We start from the raw sequence: 20,279 nt of genomic DNA on the forward strand, positions 1-20,279 counted from the left end.
AACCAAAAAACTTTACTCCAGATTAACCTTCATTTCATCCTTCAGACAGTACAACAAAAAGCATGATGTTAAAATATTTTTATTTTTTGATAATTTATTCTCTATATTTGAGTACGATTATGATTGCTATTAAAGAAAGAATGTTTAATAGTCTAAGTTGAAATTGAAAAATTTATAATTTAATTTTTTTCTTTAGTTGAAACAGTTTATTTTAAAACAAATGAAAATTATTTATGATTATTTAATCGTAATATTAGTGCATAATAATTATTAATGGTTTGCAAGAAAAACTACGCTATGTAGATTATTAATCTCCTCAGTTAAACATTCTATTTTCCTAGAAAATTACAGGTTATGTACAATAGAAGATATCGCTATAAAAAGTATCTGAATTATACTTTCACAATGTATAATGGTGTTAGTTAAATAATCAGTTTTGTCTTGTAAAGATCGTATGTGCAAAAACAAGATAAATGTATAATCAAGTGATGCATACACAGTAGATCTGATAACCCAAAGTAATTATCAAGTGTGCCCAACTTAATATAGTGATAATACAAAACCAGTTATGTATTTATTAATGATATATTCAATTGTAGACACACTTTTATAGTCTTAATGGTCTTCTAAAACTAGTTATTGTGTTAGGGGTTATGTAATAAAGAAAGTGGGATTTTTATAAATTATTTTATTTTCAACAAAATTCTTTCTTAAAACTAAAATTATTTCAATAAAAAAAAAAATATATATATATATATATATATATATATATAGTAAATATCATTGAAATTTTCTTTTCATATGGTTTACTTTATTAAAAATTAGATTATATCTTCTAGAAAAGACCTGGTGTTAGTAAATAGCAACTGATAATTTATATTTATCAAAGTCATGAATACTGATTTTTTTTATACTCAGCAAAATGAAAATATACTTGTAACCAAATTTCATTGATTAATAATGATTTTTTTAAGTTTAAAAAAAATAATTTTATGAATTTAAATGTAAAAACATGCATATAAATTCTTACTGTCAATAAAAGTAAGGAATGTATACAGTAGAAATATATTTAGGTTGGCTGGTGGTTGAAATAACAAGTGAAAATTAACTCCTTAATTATAGAAAATTTTTAATTTTACACAGCACTGTAAATTTAATTCTGAAAATATTATGTAACTAATGACACTAAAAATAAAATAAACTGAACAAATGAGGGAAATATGATATAATTCATTTCACTTGGCTATTATTTGTCTTTTTTTTTACATGTACGCTCTTAATAGTAGCAAGAATGTTTTTATAACAGTCGTAACCGGCCATCCTGTATTATTTCAGCTATATATATTTAAATTTAACACATTTTAAAAGTTTTTCTTTTGTGTTAATAATTTTAATAATACATTTCTTAAAACTGCAATATGAAATTGTTAATCTTTGTCTGAAATAATTATTACGTTTATATATTGATATTGGATTATATATATATATATATATATATATATATATGTGTGTGTTTCTTTTAGCTGATTACTACTATTACTTTACTAAATTTTTAATTACTTTATATTAATTATCACCTACTTTCTTCATTTCTCATTAGATTATTAAAAAACCTTACGCAAGCTCTTATAAAATTTAATGATCCACTCTTAATAAATTAGATTTTTCTAGTCTTTCTCTGATGTACATTAATTAGAGTTTGTTAAAGAGTGATGTGTAATTATATGTTTAAGATAAATGTTGTTTGTGTATTTATATAGAATAATGAAAAATACTTATTCAGTTTTATTATTATTGCATAATTAAAACATCTAAATCTGTGAATTTTGTTTTCTCATTTTTCTTAGTTTAATACCTTAAAAATAATATTAATGTAATTTGTTTCATTTAATTATTTTGTTCAAGAATTTTTTTTTAATTTATCAGTAATATTTGTTCTATATATTGCCTGATGTATAATTTTATTGGTGTAAGATCATACAATAGTAATAATAATAATAATAATTTAATCTTGTGGAGACAACTTATGAGTCCTGCAACAGAAATGTTTATGTATTATTGTTAACAATTATTTATATAAATTATTGACAAGTAAAAATCTATCACAGTACATATTATATATACATACATATAAATGAATAAAAAATAAATAAAACAAAAAAATTATGTAATAAAAGTTAGAAATATTTGGTATACAAATTAGTATCAATTAATAAAACATTCTTCAGTTTAGAATTTAAGTGAATTTTTAGTTTATATTGATGAAACTCAAATTAGAACGTTCTGTCAAATAATGATACCACTCTTTAAATTGTCTTTCTGCCTAGATATGTTCATGTATATTTCTTCCAGTCTTTGAATGATTAGTAGCCCGTAAGACAGCTGTTGAGATTAAGCAAGCTAGATAATGTTAAAATAGAAAGATTCCCAAATATTTTGTACCTACAGATTACAAACTGCGAGATGGATCAGCCAACGCCCATATTTTTATGTTATTACTTTTGTGACAGTGAAAAATTGGGACTATACATCACATTTAATAGATTCCAATTTTCTTATTATGTCAACTGACAGAATTAAAATCCTTTTTACTGAATAATTTCTTATATATAGAAATTATATAAAGAGCCAAGGTTATTCCTTTATCCTACTATAATTTTTTCCAAATGAAGAAAAAAATGTTAAGTTCATCAAAATATTTTTTACGAATAAAAATTTATAAAATTTGCTTTGTTATAGTTCAGTTGAAGATTTTAAGTATTACAAAAGTTCTAAAGTTAAATCTGCAATAACTAAGTAAACAAAAAAAAAATTACTAAAGAAAATGGCTATGATATGTGATCAATATGAAATAATTTTAACATTGTGTAATATATTTATTTTAAGAAATTATTTTAATAAATCCTTTATCTAAATGTTCTTAGCTGTTTTGTGTGTGCTGCCTTATTATGATATGCAACAATGCTATTTATAAAACTATCCTATATTTTTTAACTTTAGGTCCGACTGTTTCTGTTTGATTACATATTAAAAACAATGGTTAATTTTCCTATTTTTTAAAAAATTATGTTTATTCTTTTATTAACTCTGCTTATTTATGCAGTAATAGTTATATGACTGACTACATGTAGTTGAGAGTAATGTGGAAAAGTAATGATTTAATATCTGTAACAGAAGAGAAGTCAGATATTTTAACATTTTTACTGGGAATGGAAAATTATATTTGCTGTAATACAACTCATAATCAGAAATATCTGTCTAGTACTATGTAAGCTCATTATGCACTAGACACTCAGTCGTCAGTGACCAAGCTGACAGAAAGCACTAAACTCAAGGGTTAATATGAGCATGTACTTATACTTTGTTACAGAAACTGAAAGTTTTCAGCTAGCGATACACAGAGTGGCCAGCTGGTTATGTTATTTCTTCTTTTTCTTTAGGAGAAATGTAAGATCAAAAATCAATATACCTGCCACTACTGATAATCTCAATGTATTTAACAATCATTAAATAATTTTTTATAAAACTTTAAATACATAATATTTATGTATGAGAAATTATAGTTAAAAATGTGCTTTGCTTGAGATTTGTTGTCAGAAGAAAATTAGTTTTGCTTAAAAATGGTTAAAATACAATACATTCTATATTAATTTACCTACAGATATTTATTTTATTTACCTACTATTTTTTATGTGCTTACAATATGTTATTGAATTTAACATTGAATATTTTATGTTGAAGTCCATGTATATGATGAATTTATTCAGTTTAGTATATTGTCATAATCATTGACTTATACAAATTTTTCCCATTATTTCAATAGCTTCTTTATTCTATTTTCAAGAAACATTCTGTCTGTGGTTAATTTGTGTTTATAGTTTTCAGACCACTTAATAAATTACATTCTTTAAAAACTAGGATAAAGCAGTAATTATATGTGGCCAAATCAATTCTGTATAGAAAGTAATCAAACATCTAACAAACTTTTTGCAATTCTTGAACTTTTGATTTGTTGGACTAGCATTTTCATGTAAAAATATAATCCCAATAAACAGTATCCCACATTTTCTTTTTGTAGCTTAAGTGCTTTTTTGTTGTTTTTTTTACAATAGTATTGATTAATATCTGATAAACAAGATCATAACTTTTGAGTACCAGAAAATAGTGACTGATTTCTAACAGAATATCATCAGTACTGATCCATCCTTTTTAAAACAAATGACTATTGCCTAACCATACTGGCATTCATAATGTTTAGTCAAAAAATTTGCCTTTGAATTCCTGAAGTAGATTTCTGTTTTTTCTATTAACAACCATATTATAATTCAAACTTCACAGTAGGTAGAGTTATATACGTGATCACTAAATTACAAATTACTCATGTTGAACACCTAACATTAATATGACTGCATCACATACCAAACAATTTATCTTAGGGTTATATATGATCCTAGGATAAATTAACGATAGATTAAAAACACTCTTTCTTAGAAAAGTGTAATACATTACACATTTTTTTTTTTTTTTTTAAATTATTCGCCATATTAATATACAATACATATTTACATGTACTTTAAAGTTAATTTAAAATATGTAATTTTTTATGCAATGATAAAAAAATAAAATATGTAATAAAAACTAAATTGATACTACTTTTTAATATACAATAAAACATGTTTACAATGAAGCTTAAAGGAATGAAATGAAAACTGTCTGCAATTGGAAATTTTCAAAACTAAGTCTATGTTATGAATCACTGCTCTACGACTTTGTGAAAGCAAGTTCTCCTTCACACTATGTGATCAAACTTTTATCCATTTTTTATTTCTTATATGTACAAGTTAATGAATTTTCCATGCAAATACACCTTGAAGTCTGTTGATTTATAAAAAATTTAATATTTTCATTGTAAGTGAAGACTCAAAATACGAAGGCTGTCCAAAAAGTAACTTACATTTTGAAATAAAAAAAAAAAAAACAAATAAAAAAAGAAATTTTATTATATACATTTTAAAGGAACAATCTTAAACTATTTTTCTACATAGTCATTTAAATTGAGGCATTTATCATAACAATGTACAAGCATTCCTTCTCTGTAGAAATCTGCCGCCTTAGATTTTTTGGCAACCATCTTGCATAAAACTTGATAACCAAGCTTCCCTAATACAATTTCATGAGTAAACTTCATGATATTGGGGGGAAATGAAGCGAGAGTTCTGTAATCATAATGCAGCGATTTTCATGAATTTTATTGTTGATTTTCATCATCATTTCATCAGTCGTAAGGCTAGGCCGATCACTGTAGTCCTCATCATGAACACTGGTGCGAACATTTTTCAACTGAATGCACCACTGTCTCACTTCACCTTCACTCATTATTCCATCTCCATACAAAGTTGCTGATGAATTTCAATTGGTTTGAGGTTTTTTGCCAGTAAAAACCTAATCACTGAATGCACCTTACAACTTGCGGGATTTTCTATTGAATGAGAATTTTCAAATTTTAGTAATTCACAACAAACAAAATAAAAAAAATTAGAGTCCACATGCTACAACAGCTTGATGTGTAGTGAGTAGAAATGTTCTATTGCCAAGATGGTGGCTCTATCCATAACCATCTATCTCCACGCTAGGCACAAATGTAAGTTGCTTTCTGGACCATTCTCGTAAGTGTAAAAGTAAAAAAAAATATTAATGAAAAGCTTTTGATAAGGTAAGACTTATGGCAACATTTTTTTTTTTAGTTCACCTCACAAACTCACAGTTTTTTGTATTTTGGACCCAGGATCTTCCTCCAGTTGAAACGACGACATACTACCACTCTGCCATAGAGATAGATATATATTGATTTTGTTCTGTATTAGATTCATCCAACAGATCAATATATATTAGCTTTGATTTTATTATAATTTTACAAATCAGATTGAAACAGCATTTTTAATTCCTTAAAATTAATATATCACAAAAAAGTTGACATCTATAATTGGGTATCAGTATGTTGTAAATATGAATAAATAAAAATAAATTAACTAACATATATATAAAGAAAGAGTGTTGATTCAGACTTTGGTTGATTCTAAACTGATTCTAAATCAAACATTTTCAAACAAGAATCAAACATTCTTGTTTGATTCTAAACTGATGTTTTCTGCGTATGTTTGTCTGATCATATCTAAGGCTAACAGAAATATTGGTTTGTTATTCTGGTTTATTGCTATTTCTAAAATTCTGAAACCACCATGTATCTGAGGAATTATTAGGCCAGTTTTGGAATATTGTCTCCAATGTGCAACCATAATAGTATAGAGATGTCTCTTTTAATTTTGGTAACATAGTTTCAGTGGAACATAATCAGTTAGGCCAGTTTTGGAATATTGTCTCCAATGTGCAACCATAATAGTATAGAGATGTCTCTTTTAATTTTGGTAACATAGTTTCAGTGGAACATAATCAGTTACTTAATTGTTGGTTCATTTTATCTCTGTTAGGCTATTAGATTTTCCAGTGATTTTTCTTCGGTGGACAGCTGTGGAGAGCTATATAGAATGATGTAAAGACCATCAAATAATTTATTAAATGGTTTAAATCTTTAAATTCAAATCCCTTTAATGAAAGGCTTTATTATATTACAGTCAGTAATATTTTAATCACATTCATAAAATAAAGTAATTTAAAGTTTTTATCGACAGCGCAGATTAAAAAAAAATTGTGTAATCAAATAGTTTCATTTACGCAAATTAACTCTTAATATAAAAAAGTAGCTAATTATTTTACATGTATATTTTATTAATTATTAAGGTACTACTCACATCTACAGTTTTAAAATTTTGCTTTATGTTATTCATGTAAGTTATAAACTAAATAAATATATATATATATTCTTTGCTTATAGAGACTGATGTTTATACATATATACATACGTTTATGTATATATACTGCTGCTGTACACTTTCAAAGATACATAAGAGTGGTTTTGTAAGTGTGTGAGTGTATGCGCATGTGTGTGTGTGTACTATATGACAACATGCATTTAAAGCTTTAATATGTATAATTTTTACTTGATTTTAATTGATTTCTTTGTTGAATTATGTAAGTGAATGAAAGATCAAATTGTGCTTATATCACTGTATAACATTATATTTTTGTTGTAAATGTGTTTAATGGTATAAATTATTTAAGATATTTCTACATTTATCTTAAAATTGTCATACAAAATTAGTTGTAGAAATATTTTGAAAGTGGGTTTTATTTTCATATTATTGTTATATTAATATATTGTTAATAAAATTTTATTATTAATTAATATTTGCTTGTTTTATTATTTATTTAATATTTCCTGACACTGAAGTAATTATAATTTCATTCAACTAGAATATATAAGTGTTTTGAACATTTATAATGAAATGTTAACAAAGTATGGGTCTCCCTAAATAACTTTGAACTAAATGTAGAATTAAATTTAGGAAAAGCACCTAGCTCAAAATGGTCTAATTTTTACATGAGATCTAGGGTGTATCGTTGGCCACTTTTGAATCTACTCATATTGATAAATAGGCCACCATTTTGTTTAAGACTGCCCTGAAGTTTTTTAAGTTAACATTTTTGTTTACTGCTCTTTAAAATGATGTGTCATAACTTTATCTTCTCCATTTACAATTTTTGATTTGCTTCTTCCCATAGGAGAGGGTGGTCTCATATAAAAAAAATAGATTGTTTCAAGTTGGCATTTGCTAAATTTCATTTTTCATGATTTATTAAAGCTTACTACAGTGAAGTGCAATTGTTTGAAGTAGCTGAACTTTGAGATGCACTTGATTTATTATGTTTTCTTTAAATTTGAATTATTTTTTTAATTTTCAACAAATTTATAAAAACGTATAACATGTTCTTATGTATAATTATACAGAAGGTTTTCTTCAGTCACACTTTCAATCATTTCAGTGCCTGGTGCTACTGTTCTCACTCTGCATCAGCCATTGTTATTCTAGCAATTTTCTTTTTAATTAGGCAGCATTTGGAATTTAGTCAAAAAATTTGTTTCATTTGAAATGTGTCATAATATTATATAATGTTCAAATGCATTAAGATGTGATCCTCTTTCTACATATAGAATGTGGAAAATCGTCAATGCTGATGAATTTGTGTTTAAGGATTTGCTTTATTTTGTTTATTCTGAAGGGATCGTATATCCGACAAATTGTATTTCTTCCTTGATACACATAGACTCAAATATTCGTGGATTTCACTGTTTTTAGCAAACCATTCAGCTGTACACCTTGCTAGTTTGTTACAAGAGTTGAGACTATAAGTTGTAATATACTCATTTAACTCTAAAAAATATGTAGCTCATAAAACTTATTATTACATGAAAGTCACAATAGTTTTATACTGTTTTTAAGTCGAAAAAATGTTGAAAAAATTTTCACAAAAATCTTTTGAAATAAGTCATTTCCACATAATCACACAGTAATGCACACTGCATATTACATGTACAGTATACATTTAACTTGTTAAATAAAACTAATTTAAATTAGTTTTGGCAGTCATTGTTCCACCAAGGAATGGAGGGATGTCTAGGGTTTCCAGATGTGTGGGGAATATATGTATTAGCATTCTCAAGTACCAGGGACATAAATAAGGTAAGTTGATCAAGGACATATGCATCATCTCATACTGTAATGGGGGAAAGCTTTATGGTAACTGTTCCAATTATATTGTGCCTTATCAACAATCCATCTCTGTGGCCTTTGTTAACCTCATGGTTGAAACCAAAAGCAATAATAATTGGCCTGTGATCACTACTGTAAAAGTTGTCACACATAGATCAATTAAGACGAGTAGTAAACTCGGTGAGCATAAGGAGAAGTTGACGTTGGAAAATGTACCAGATAATAAGGACATGAATGTGTATGATCCATCATTCAGTAGACAAAGGTCTAAGTCCTACTCTAAAATATTTCTTTGAGGAGCAGAATAATGAATCCCAGAAAATATGGTGCATATTGAAGTCTCCTACTATAAACAATGGTGACGATATTGATGTGAGGAGATTTGATATGTCTAGAGTGTTGAAATCAGAGTTCAATGAGAGATTCAAATTGCAGATATGCAGTTTGAAGGGATACAGATTTTATCAGCAACAGCAGGAAGTGGGTAGCTAGTAGTGTACTTGTAAACGACACCTCATTCTGCATGAAATAGCAACTCCACCAGGTCTTGGAAAAACATACAACTGTTTTTCCTTCTTCCATTCTTCTTATGAAACAGTTGTATCTCTCACAGAAAAAGCCTCTCAGTGTTACTGCACCTTGTAGAAGATGCATTTCTTGGAAACACATTATTAATGAATCATGTGCACATGTCATCTAACATCTTCAACCCAAGATTGAAGACCTCAAACGTTTCACTGGATAATACTCATAAATATATAAATATAGAATTACAGATAAAAATGTAAAAAAAAAAAAATGAATTGTAGGTGATCCAGTTTTTCGTTTTAGAATTTTTAATTTTAAAAACTCTGATGCCCTCAGGTCAGGCGGTTCTTCAACCATATCCTCCAGTATATGAGATGATGGAGGAGGAGATTTTGAAGAATGGGAAGTCGCAGGAATACCCCAGACGGGGTGGTTGTGTGGGCTCCCTAACAGGAGCTTATTAGATGGCTTACTGCCAGCTGTATTTACTACTGTCCATAAAGGCAAATCTTTAGACAGGAACTTTAAGAGGGATCCCACTAGTGCTAGTTTCACTAGTTGCAACGACCGACTTCTTATTCATCTTAGTTGGCTCCAAAATAGTTGCAGTAAAAGAAACTTGGTTAGAGAACATCTGAACAAGTTTTTTTTAGTTCTTTGCAGGATTCACACTGTAGGTTGCCTGCATTTGCTGGAGCTTTGCTTGATGTCGCAGCAGTAAGAGACATCTGGTTTAATCAGCTTATAAGAATTCATTGTTTTTTTATATTCTCTTCAGGCAGCTGGAAAAGACAGTTTCTGCTCCATGCATATTTTGAGAATTGCGTTTTCTTTTTTAAAAGTTGGACAATCTCAGGAGCGAGCTGTGTGTGATCTACTGGAGTTTGCACATTTTTCATTTTCTTGGCAGTTAGTTTCACTGTGGCCTTCCTTAGCACATCAAGCACATACTCAGTTTTCATGCAAAAAGTTGTAATGTCACCATACGCCTGACATTTGGAACATCACCATGGGTTGAGAATGAAAGATTGTACTCAAACTGACATGTAACCAACAAAAAGCTTTTGATAGGGTCAAATGGAGTCTGTTATTTACGATGCTAAGGGAAAGGAGAAAAATACACAGACATTAGAATTATTTGTAGTCTCTATAAAAAGGAAGGAGCTGTTTTACAATAAGTAAAGCATAAGCAAGAAGCAAACATCAGACAGATGTTAGACAACCATGTTGCTTGTTGAAAAGTACTTTTCAAACAATGGGCTCGTGATGAGATGCAAGAGAGACTGGACTCATAAGGTGGTATTAAGATTCAAGGTGTTCAGGAATCTGGAAACACTGCTGAGCATCTTAAAGTCCGGGACCATTGAGGAGTATAGACAAGTGCTTACTGGGAGATGGCCTAATCAGGCCTATGAAAGGGTGTCGAAGGAGAAAGGGCTACCTGATGAGCAGGATCCTCAACCCAAGGTGTACATCCTAGACCTTGCTGGAAATAAACGGACCCCTTTGTGACTCATGTTTGTGGGATCTGCCCTGAAGCGAGGCTGAAGCTCAACAAGGTGCTTTAGCCCCTGATTCTGTCATTCACAGCATGGGTTCAGTAGAGGTACTAGGTGAAGAAGTCACATCTGCTGGTGATACCTTTGTTTTGGCAGTGAGCGGTGAAGGAGAAGACATTGTTGACAGTCTTCTGATGGGTCTTAATAAGATTCATGCTGTGGAGAATTGCCCATACTTTGGCTCTTTGGTGTGGACAAAGTAACGTTTCGTTTGAGTCTCTCTTTCAGTGTTTTGAGCTGTAGTCAAGTATGTACCTTCTTTAATTCTAAGAGATTTTGAAATGATTTCTTTAGCAACGATAGCACCACATTCATATTAGACTTGTCAAACTATCTTGTTCACGCAGTATTTGGTGCAATTTCTGTTTGGGAACACGCCTCAGCGCGGCGATAAGGTGACAACGACTCCTGGTGTAAATCCCTGCGACGAGTAAATTCTCTTAGTCCTACTCGCGTTCTTATAAGAACGAGGGCCGTAATCTGTGATTTTGTGCGGTACGTAGCTTATGTACTGCATTCTATTGTACAGTAGCGGCGAAGAGGTGTGTAGAGTGACAAGAGAATACATAAGGTCTCCGGCTACCTGTGTTCGCAGCGGGCAGTTGTCATATTTGTGGGATTGCTCATTGTAGAAGTAGGAGGAAGACTGCAAGAATCTCGATAGAAGCATCAGGTAGGTAATCTTCGACCATTGAAGGTTTCCAGGAGGTCAGGAGGTAGCTAGGAAGCCCAGACGGAAGAGGAAGCAGGAGTCTGTGCCTTCGACTTCCTCGGAGAACGAAACAAGTGACATGGATACAGGGACATCCGCCCGGATTAAGCAGATCCCTGTAGTTGAGACTTTCAGGAAAGTGAAGGGTAGACCTGGCAGTTCTGCCCGTTGGCTAAAGCAGCCAAGAGGACCTGGATTACTTGTTCGAATTCTTGACACTTCCCGGCGGCGTCAGCTTGGAGACGAAAAAGCCTGTTCTTCCCCGTCTGACTAAAAGAAGTGTTTTCTGCAGTGGCAGAAGGCTGTGAGACCTTAGCCTCCCAGTGAACGAAGACTAAGGCCCTTCCTAAGGTGGTATAGGCCCCAGTGAAGCTCAGGTACTACGCTGATGTCCTTAAGTCCAGGCGGGAGGCCAGCAAGACGGCTAAGAAGCCGGAGGTGATCTTCGTAAATAAGGCGGGGCTCGCAGACTACGAGCAAAAACTTAAAACGGGGCTTCCAGGTTGCCCTTTGTGACAACCGGAAACATCTAAAGATAAGGGACATTAAGGAGACTAACAAAGGGCTGGTAGTTGTTACTGAGAATAAGGAGACGGTCTGAGTCATCAAGAAGTCTCCAGCCGTCCAGAAGCTTGTGGTGAAGGTCGACCGCAAGCGTCTACGTAGGCCCAGTGTCATAGTTTATGACATTGAGCGTAACCTCTTCGACGATGAAGTTCTGTCCTCATCCAACAGCAGAACAGTAACTTGGATGAGGTCTCGTTCAAGGTACAGTGCAGGATGGTCTTCAAGACTGGCAAGCGTGATGCTCCGCGGTATCACGTTGTTTTTGAGTAAGAAGTTCGTGTCTGAGTGACGAATCTTCGTGGATTTTGCATCCTGTCGCGTCAAGGAATACTTTGACGTGCAGCGTTGCTTTAAGTGTTGCCGGTTCGGCCATAGGGCCAAGTTCTGTAAGCATGCATCGGTCTGCGCGCATTGTGGTGAGGAGATCCACAAACGTGACGATTGTCAGCAAAAGAAAGAGGCTCCGTCTTGCATCAATTGTAAAAGGTTGCGCAAAAGTCATAGGCACTCGGTTAATAGTAAGGAGTGCGGTTATTACTTAAGCGTTTTTGAGATCTATTTCAACTCTCTTGATGGTTAGGTTCGGTCAACTAAATGCCCAGAGTGCTTATGCAGTCCAAGTTCAGTTATTGAAAAACGGAGCCTCAATGTTCTTCTGCAACACCCGTACGTGGTTAAGGGTGACCTGCCAGGTTTTTCAGATTGAAATAAATTTCTCGTTGGTGACAGTAAATCCGCCGTACTGTGCAGGAAATCTTTAGATAGCGTCTTCGTACGGCAGGCCTCTGACATGCATCACGTCGTTGTTAAGCTTGCCGTGGATGGTTTGGACCTGGTTGTCATTAGTTCCTACTTTCAGTACAGGCATTCCACTGCACAGCATTTGGAAAGATGAGATAGGATTGTTACGATGGTAGCGGGGTCATCCTATTCTTATAGGAGTTGATGCGAATGCCAAATCGATTCTTTGACACAGTGGGAACACGGATGATGACGAATTAATCGAAGGTTTCATCACGCTGCATCATTTTGATGTTTTTAATATAGCCCGCGAGTTGTCTACCTTCGCCGATGCAGTCGGTTTGTGGAGGGCCTCCTTCCATGGTACCAACAGTGACTGACAAGGATATCCCTGGTAGAATCCTTAACTGGTCGGTAGTCGATGATTGCAAGAATGATTACCGGCTAATAGGTTTTGATTTTGTAGGAGGGCTGCGCGATGTCTTTAGAAGGGACGTTCCTGTTCAGCAAGGGCGCTTCCTGCACCCTGTAGGCGAACCTTAGGATTGGCCTACGTTTTCAAATATTCTTGCGGCCAGGCTTCAAGTTTTTGCTCGAAGTCTGGACGAGGACCCATTAGATGACCTGGCAGAGAATTTTGCTTTTGCTGAAGCCGCTGAGCATTCGATTCCCGGAAGCACGGGTCGGGAGAGTAGCTGGATGGTGGATTCGGGACTTGACCGCGATGAAGCGGACTGTGGTCTGGCTCAGGAGAGCCGCACAGCGTGAGGGTGATCCTGATTGGCGTGCAGTTTTGATTGCAGATTATCGTCGGAAGAGGACTGAGTATTTTCACAAGGTTAGGTCTTCTAAGCGTGATTCCTAGCGTTCTTTTGTGCAAGAGCAGGGGAATAAAGACCCATGGGATGTTGTCTATAGAGTACTTGGTCATAAGCGGAAGAAATACATTCTTCTGTCGGCTCTCTCGAACCAGGATGGAGTTTTTACAGACAAAGATCGTGTTCTCACTCTTCTGATGAAAGATCTGCTTTCAGATGATACCGAGGTTGGTGAAACCTCGACGTGTTCGCAGGGAAGTTGTAGGTTTTCGCTCTGAGAATTTGTCTTCTGAAATTACTGAGGCGGAAGTCCGCCAAGTAATTTGTAGACTGGCTAGGAATAAAGCCCCACATCACAGTGGAACTCCTTATTCGCACGTTGCCGGTGATTCTTGGTCCTTTGAGTAGGGTTTTTAATAGGATGCTCTTTGCTGGGTATTTTCCAGCGTGTTTGGAAACGTGGTGTGTTGAAATTGGTCTTCAAAGGTGACGACAACGATGCCACTGTAGATCTTCTTACCGTCCTCTGACGCTCTTGCGGCTAGGGACCGCCTGGGCAGTTGATTGGCCGAAGGTAGGCTTTCTGGCAGCGAGCTACGGTTAGTTAGAATTGTGGTGATTATTTTGATTGTATAGCTGTCGGTGGAACGGCGACTTCACTGCCGAGAACATGGATCCCATGCAGCCGTGAGGTGTAGCGACATCTCGACGATAGCTGAAAGGAAATAAATGTCACGCGAGACTCTGCGATGGAGCTGAGTGGGAGTAGGAGGTCTGTCCGACTCTCCTTAGTAGATCAGACCGCAGTCCGAAAATTAACCTAAGTCTGGGATATGAACTGAAGTTGAGTCATTAAGGGAATTAGGACTAAATTTCGTTATTGCAAACAACAGTTTTGGTGGTACATTTTTGTTAAATTGCTTCGAATTTCGAGACATTTACTAGAATTGGTTCAATAAAAGTAGAACTAGTCGCGGCGTTCGTGCTTCCGCGAACTCGGTTAGCTGGTTCAGAGGGTAGGATATTCAAGATGTCCGGCCGAGGTCTACAGCGAAGGCAAAAGCTGAGTTTAAAATCACCGATGTAAATGTCTACTGAGGCATTTACATCGGTGGCATCCCAACGAGGCCTGGCTTATTATTATGAGATGTAAAAAATTACAGGACGAAAGACGACTCCCGTTAAAACCCATCAGTGCTAGGAAGGCGGTGGTGGTGTGGCGACCGGAAGCGTCACAAGGCGGGTGTCTCCCCCCACGGAGTTGGGATGTGGAGAATCGCCCGCTGGTTTTCTCTACAACTAAGGGGAAACTAGGAACAATCGTTAAGAAGACACTGAAGTATTGAGCCAGACGACGGTTGATTGACTGCACGCTGTACCTCACCGGAGAAGTCTCCTAGACGTGATCAACCTAGAGCTACCACTGTGGTTGTACAACAGGAAGGAACGACTTATGCTGATTTCAAAGTTAAAACTTCTGTTGGGGATGCTATGACTAAGAGTATACTTTCAGTACGCCAAGGGCAGGGTGAAGATATTGAAGTCCTGGTGTTTGAAGGACACAAAACGACTGCCAGCCTTAAGAAAAAGATTCCTGCTCAGAGTCCTGACTTCAAGTTCATTGATAAAAGGACTCTCAACCAGAAGGATGGTAGTACACGTAGAAGATTTGGATGTTGGGGCGACCGAAGAGGAAGTGCTGCTGGCTGTGAATAAGAAATTGGGTGGTGACTCTACTGCGAGGGTTGCTTCACTGAGACCTGCCTTTGGCATGACACAGCATGCAACAGTGATATTGTTGTCTGCTGAAGCAGCCAAATTGACTGCCGGTTGCCGTATCTTTATGGGCTGGCAGTCCTGCCGAGTTGATTTGCGGAGGCTTGCTACCCATTGCTACTGATGCTGGGAGGGTGGTCACGTCGCCTTCCAGTGCAAAGAGCCTGACAGGAGTAATTAATGCTATAATTGCAGTGGTCAGGGTCATCAGAGTGAACTGCTCTGTGCCCACCAGATGTGTTGCTTGTGGTGTGGTCGGTCATTGGATTGGGAATAGAGACTGCTGGCACTCTCGCAAACTAAAATAATGCAGATTATCGCCAACAGGAGTACCATAGCTCACGATCTCATCACTAGACCAAGATGTTGATTTTCTAATGGTGGCTGAACCCAATCTGAGAAGAGTGGCTGCACTACCGTGAATAATGGACATAGATTCGGATGCGGCGATTCTCAATGTGTTGGGCAGATATGCGATATCCCATATTACTAAATGTAATGGTTTCGTGATGGTAGAACTTGTAGACTTGCCTCAGGCTACATCTCCCTGAATTCTGTAAATGGGAGATTTCAGCAATTTATTGATGACTTAGAGGTCTGTATATGTGCAGTTCTAGGAAACCTGTGGTACTTACTGGAGATTATAACTCCCAATTTCGAGAGTTAGGCGGTATGAGATCTACTCCAAGAGGCATACTTGGTGCTATGTGTAATGCTGCCGGCCTTGTGAAATGCATGTTAACCACTTTTTTCTTAAAGTTCTCCATACAGCACACTGGTCAAACTTCTGACATCAAGAGAATTCTTTCAGTCTTTAGAATGATATTACTACTTACTAATATCAGCTATTGATATTAGTTACTTACAATATCAGCTATTGATATTAGTTACTTACAATATCAGCTATTGATATTAGCAAGATGGAGGCCCTAATGCCAAAATTTTGTTGAGCAAATTGAGAATTTATCCCTCACGACAAAAGGTACAAAATAAAAGAAGAGAAGATGAATAGTTGTGAAATTTCTTTTTGAAATTTATCTTCAGTTGACAAATATGAACGCATTGGTTATGGCTATTATGATGACACCTCCTGCTTTTGAAAGTATTTTTATCAACTCACTGGGTGTGAAAAGTGTTAAGATTATACTAATATCCTTTTCACTGGTTATAAGTGAGAAAAATTAATTCCCTCTGCTTTCTTCCAGTTCAAAAAATTTGAATCTGTTTAATTTTGATTTAAATATTTGGACCAAATGTTTAGCAATATTTTTCTGTAAATTATTATTTGACCTTCACTTTTTAATGTGATGACAGGCTTTACTATCTCCTAAACCATAAAAAATGATGTAGTCCAGTCAATCGATGATATAAATGCTTTCCATCAATTTCTTTTGAATGGCTAGGATAGCTTTTCTTGTTGTTTTGTAACGTTCACCTTCATATTTCACGTGTCACATCTTGTTGATCTATTTCACTGAAACTAACAAATTTAAATGGTTATGGTACAAAAAATATATGACCAAGATGTCATTATGTACTTTCTTTGATAGTTTGTTAAATTAATGTGGTAATATCCAATATGGAAGGAAATGTCTTGCCATCTATTCTCATGCTTAACATCAAATTTGCAGTTACAGTAAGTGTATGTGTCATAAAGGCAATTCAATTTCAACCTAATTTCCACCAAAGTTCAACCAATCATCACAGACAACACCGTTAGATGAAATGACTACAAGTTCGACAACTATATACTCCTTTATATTCTCCTATTCAAGAAGTTTAACAGACCGATTACCATTAATCTTCTCTATATGTTGTCATTCTTTTGTCTTTTTAACATCAGTTCTGACACAATTACTGACTTTCTGAATAGTTGTGAGATTTAATTTGATGACTGATGTTCAAAGAAGATAGTATTTCTTCAATGGTAACTCGCCTATTTGCCAGAACCATCTTTCAAGCTAGCTGAATCTTTTCATCTGTGGTGGAGGTTGATGGGCGTCCTACTCCTGGTTCCTGTATCACACTCATCTTAGCTACTTTTAAACTTCTTGTTCTTGATTAACATTTTTACATGATAAGCATTGTCCTGATATTGTGATAAATGTCTATGATGAATTTCGGCCCCTTTCACACCCTCTGCTCAGAAAAATTGGATCATTACTCGTTGTTCCTCCTTGGTATAAATTGCTAGCGAAGTGGACATGTTTATGCTGTAATAGTCAGAAGGCAAATTATGCAATTGGGATCAAATTTTGCAAACGTGGTCACTGCAGTCATATTAAATCTAAGCAAGCATGCGCAGAAGGTAGTATGACAACCTTGAAGGTGTATTATGGAAAGTGTAGATAATTTTTGACTCACCTCATACAACTACTAGGTATAAGCATATAAATAAGACAAAAGTGTAAAACACACAGTGAGATGAATTTTTTTATTTAAAATAATTCAATCATTGTGTATTTAATCATTTTTCACAGAAGTTAGATATTAAAATATAAATATGCATGAAGATATAAATGGATGAAAATTGCTTAAGTTTTTAAATATTATGTTGAAAAAAGCAGTAAATTAAAAATATATTATTGTAAGTTTTAAAAATGTATTGGAAATGAAACTGGTAAACTCTTTTAATGTGTTATTTAATTATATTCAAATTAAAAATGATAAGAAGGAAGTATAAAAGTCTTAATATTTTAGATATTCTTCCCATTCAATCTTGACTGTTTGTAATCACATAGATTAGTAAAAAAATAAGCAAAATAAATTGTCATTATATCAATTTATTACAAAATAATAATAACAATTTAATAACTTTTTCATTGTAAATATCTAATTCTTATGCATAATTAACAATAATTAAAAAGAGTACCTACGACAACAAATAAATTCAAGGCCTTATGTGTTTTTTTATTTTTTATTTATGGACTCATACATTTTTTTAAATATAGATAACATATATTCAAATACAATAAAAATGTAACAAAGAGACACATTTATCAAACTTCACCTACATTTCCTATTTTCAAGACTAGGCACAAATATTGCTAGCAGTAAAATGGTTAAAATAAACGAAAGCTTTATAGGAGATGGAATGGATGAAAAGAAAAAATTAAATATCTAATAATACAATATATATATATAAATATATATATATACATAAATATATACGTGTGTTTATTTTATCTAACCAGTTTTTTTACTATTGCTTGGTATGAATATGTGTGTGTGTGTGTGTGTGTGCTACTGTCTGCTACTGACGTGCCAGGCCTGATGTAGCTGCAAATGTAGTGCAATGTAAGTATAAATGTACAGGTAGATATGTAGTTTGCTAAAGACAGGTCAACCAATCCTGAAACATGTGGTTAATTAAAACCCAAACCAAAGGCTAATTAAAACCAAAGAACCGGTATCAACAGTCTAGCATTCAAATCCATATAAAAGCAACTGCCTTTACAAGGACTCAAACTATAGAACTCTTGACCTTGAAAATCAGCTGATTTTGCGATGATGAGTTTAACCACTAGACTAACCTGGCAGGTTTTATATATATATTACATATATTTTATATTATACTATTATTATTATATACTATAAATTATAATATTTATTACATTATTATAAACATATTTTATATATATATATATTAAAAAAATATATAAATATGAGTATCTTAATTCATCACTTTCCACAATCCATCAACATCTCCATCTGTATTTTTAGATGACTCACTTGTATGATTTAACCAATGAAATGTGTTGAAAGTTACACAATACACAAATACAAAAATATATCAGCAAATTCTAATAATCTATGATAAAATGAAAGTACAAGAATTTTGAAAAAATTTAAATTAGATACACTATCTACGTTTCACAGAAATATCATATAACTAAAAGAGGTTGTATTTAAAAAATTGTCACCTGCATTACAAAAAAGGTCAGAATATGCAAGGAACTGAATATGTTAAATAAAGAATACTTAGAATGGACAAGAGATACTATTACTGACAATGGATACAAAATTTTAATTTGAAAAGAAATCGTGTCTAATTTAAATATTTTTGGAAGAAACTATACAAAAATATATAAACTGGAGGAAAAATGTGAAGAATTTACTAAATGATGTAAAAAATGATGTAATGTAAAATACAATGGATGTTACAAATGGACAAAAATCATTTGTTACAAATAAAAAATTGATAAAAAAAGAAAAAGGCATTAAAACTATGTAAAAGACTTTACTTTTTGTTGTATTATTAGTGTTCTTATATTTTAATTTCAAAAATTCTTTATAACTATTTAAAATATGTTAACACTTTTAATTTCTTGTAGTAAATTTCTAAATTTTCTATTTTTTAATTAAAAAAAAAAAAAAAATTAATCTAACACATTCCCTTAAAACTTATACATTCACATTCCCTTTTTTAACTTACGTACTCTCTACATACACCACAGTGTACAAATATGGTAATTTTTATATCTTCTACAAGTCTACCTCATTAAAATTGGTAGTAGATTCAGATTACAGAGAAATCTACCACTAGAAATTTAATTTTTGAGAAAAAACTAATGAAATGTAAACGACAAATTTCATGACAATTACTACATCGCTATTCTGATATATGATTCAGTACTGAGTGATTGTAACAGAAGAAAGTGTAAAATTCAGGTGACTGAGATGAAAGTTTTAAGATATATGGATAAAGAAGGTAAAATGGAATTAAGTAAGAAATATTGCAATAAGAGAAGACCAAGGATGCAGAATAATATATGAGAGAAATGGACAGGGTAAACTATAAATATTTGCACACTTGCAGAATGCAAAGTGGAAGAATTGGTAAAAAATATTTAATTATTATTTCTAAACACCTTAGAGGAAGACCAAGAAAGAGATGATTGGATTGGAT

The sequence above is a fragment of the Lycorma delicatula genome, chromosome 3 (assembly GCF_047948215.1).
Source record: "Lycorma delicatula isolate Av1 chromosome 3, ASM4794821v1, whole genome shotgun sequence".
In the NCBI taxonomy this organism is placed as follows: Eukaryota; Metazoa; Arthropoda; class Insecta; order Hemiptera; family Fulgoridae; genus Lycorma; species Lycorma delicatula.